Source organism: Camellia sinensis, chromosome 4 (assembly GCF_055761805.1).
Source record: "Camellia sinensis isolate YWXY chromosome 4, ASM5576180v1, whole genome shotgun sequence".
In the NCBI taxonomy this organism is placed as follows: Eukaryota; Viridiplantae; Streptophyta; class Magnoliopsida; order Ericales; family Theaceae; genus Camellia; species Camellia sinensis.
Genome location: NC_138964.1, coordinates 95,769,910 through 95,772,612, shown reverse-complemented (window position 1 = coordinate 95,772,612; position 2,703 = coordinate 95,769,910). Strand labels below are relative to the sequence as shown.

Here is a 2,703-nt window from a genome sequence, read left to right as displayed (position 1 = left end):
TTAGTCCCTAAAACCATTATTTTGGTCTCTAAATGCTTTTTGTGACCAAATTAAATTCGTCACTAGAAAAGTCACTAAAAGTGCGTCTACAAAAGTCAAAATTGACTTTTAGCAAGTAATTTTTGAAAGTGTCACTGAAAATGACAATTAGTGACAAATTTTCTATTGTCAGAAAAAGGTTTCATTTTACAAGACTAAAAATTCGGTTGCTAATACTTCGTCACAAAATATCCTAATTTGGTCGCAAAAAACAAAATAGTGACACTTTGACCACAATTATATTTGGTCACTAAAGGACAAATAACTTTCTCAGCCACACATTTTCATCGCTAAAAGTCAATTTAGAAAATGTTTTGTAACCATTTAATTTCATAGCTTAAAATGCACAAAAACTAGATTTGTCATCCAATCATATAAAATAAAACAAAAATTTAAAATCCACACACCAAAGGTACTCTGCTCCCAAACCACAAAGAGTATATAGAAAATAAAATTTTACAAAAATTAAAACACAAAGTATCCAAATTCACTTCAACATAGTTTATTATATGAGTTAGAAATCAAAATAGGATCAAAATAGTTCAACATAGTTAATTATACGAATTAAAACTTTATGAAGATGTCAACCACAGTCGACTTCAACACCACGCTATGGCTTTGCATTTGCCATGCCCAGTTTGAGAATGCTGGCAAACGAAGGGCTTCAGTGGCCTTCCCTAATGCTGTTTCCTGGCAAACCAAATATAATGATCAACACCGTTTTCTTGGAAATCCAAATGAAAAGGTCTAGGGACAAAAGCATAAACTGAAGTTCTAATCAATCAGAAGGTTTCTTAGAAGGCTAATATATCATTTGAGTTGTTCATCTATTATTTATCATTTTGTTAAAACAAGGACTCTGACTTTTGCTATGGAATGCTTGCTTACTGTGCTTTATCATGTAGGTTTTGATGTTATATTAGAAAGATTGCATTTCTCTATGGTTTTAGAAGGTAGAAATATTGGTGACTAAGTTATCTGTGAGATAGACAAAATCCCCTATAAAATCCATAATCGAAGAGAAACAAAATGGAGCACTCTCACATCCAACAAAACAGGAAACAAGTATAATTCCCTTTAAACAACGAATGGGGTGTTAATAGTCACTCTTAAGAGAGAAAAATTTTAACCTTGAAATTTCAATGGCTGTGTAGTATGTAATAAGCAAAGGCATTGCAGCATATAATAGCATAGTGACTACTATGACACACATGAATGGAGAATGTAAGGAGAAAACTTACCTTCACAATATAGAGCCCATTCATGCTTGTGCAAATGATGTGGAGCATGAAGTGGGGGCAAAAGACCTTGCAAAAGTTTAGGATGTGAGAAACTTGTAGGTTTTCATGAACTAACAAGAGACAAAAGAAAAGGAATACTGATCAAATCCAAGCAAAATAGATATTAAGTTTGCCCCACAAAATGCAAGCTGTTATGCTTTGGAAATAGACTTTTTCTCAAATAATGTGGTGTCTCAAGATATTGCAAGATCCTTATAAGAAAAGTTGCGCCATTTCATTATCATCTGAATATTGTCATGCACTGTGGTAACACTTGAATCATTCACTGAACTGCTATTGTTGTCAAATACCACCACCTGTTCATATAGGAATAGTTAGAACCCCACCTCCCCCTTTTTTTGATGAACAAAATAGCTAATGTTAATAGCTAAATATCAAGAACCCTAGCTCCTCTTTTCATCAATAAAACAAACAAATTCAATAAAATCCATTACTCTAATTTAGGGTCAAACCAATAACAAAATACCACTTTGATAGAATATAAAACTCATTAATAGTAAGAATACCATTAATTCAATAAAAAAACAGCCCACCAATAATACATAGAACTGTTTTAGACTGTACACTTAAAGTTTATAATTACTCAAATTTTAAGAAACTTAGCTAAATACCTCGTCAATTTCAAAAATGGTTGCAGTGCGTGCAATTTAATCGGCCAACTTAAAAGAAACAAATGAAAAGGAAATCAATATAAAAACATTATACATATTACTTTTGTAAGTTAGATACTGGAATTATAAAAGCAAAAGAGAAGAATTCCTAATAGTACCTCAGCAAAACAAATAGACTAATACTTCAACAAGTGCTAATTCAATAGCAATTTTCAAACCATCTAGCAACAAGAAAATTCAAAATTAAAAAATTTCCCAAAAATAGCAAGAGTCCCACCGTCTCTTAAACATAAATCCTTTGTGAGAAAAATTTCCCAAATCAACTTAAAACTAGCAAAAATTTCTAGAATCAACCTAAAATCACTCAAATAGAGAGAGAGAGAGAGAGAGAGAGAGAGAGAGAGAGAGAGAGAGAGAGAGAGTACTATACCAGCTCTTTTACATCCTTCATTTGCTGTCTAGTTCGATTTATCTGAATACTGATTGAAACATACACACATGGGAAATTAAGTCAGACACAACTTCAATGAATATGTTATATGAAATGCTAATTGAGTCACTACAATTTTGCTTACACTACAAATCCTCTGTGGATCCATCATCCACCAGAAATTAATATAGAGAACATAAACTTAAGTCCAATGACTACAAAATAAAAAAGAGTCCAAAGGAATTGTATAAGAAGAAATTAAACGCAAGTTTACTGCATAGAAATTAAATGAAACAGTCAGTAGGGGAAAGTATATAAGAAG

General features: G+C 32.0%; 1 long non-coding RNA gene across 1 annotated transcript; it reads right to left on the bottom strand.

Annotated features, from left to right (window-relative positions):
• Positions 1-465: 465 nt before the first annotated feature.
• Positions 466-2,437, bottom strand: LOC145823385 (uncharacterized). Its single transcript, XR_014365677.1, has 3 exons — positions 2,382-2,437; positions 1,281-1,346; positions 466-729 (listed from the first exon to the last, which is right to left on the bottom strand). It is a non-coding gene; the product is annotated as an uncharacterized LOC145823385 (long non-coding RNA).
• Between the last annotated feature and the right edge of the window lie 266 nt (positions 2,438-2,703).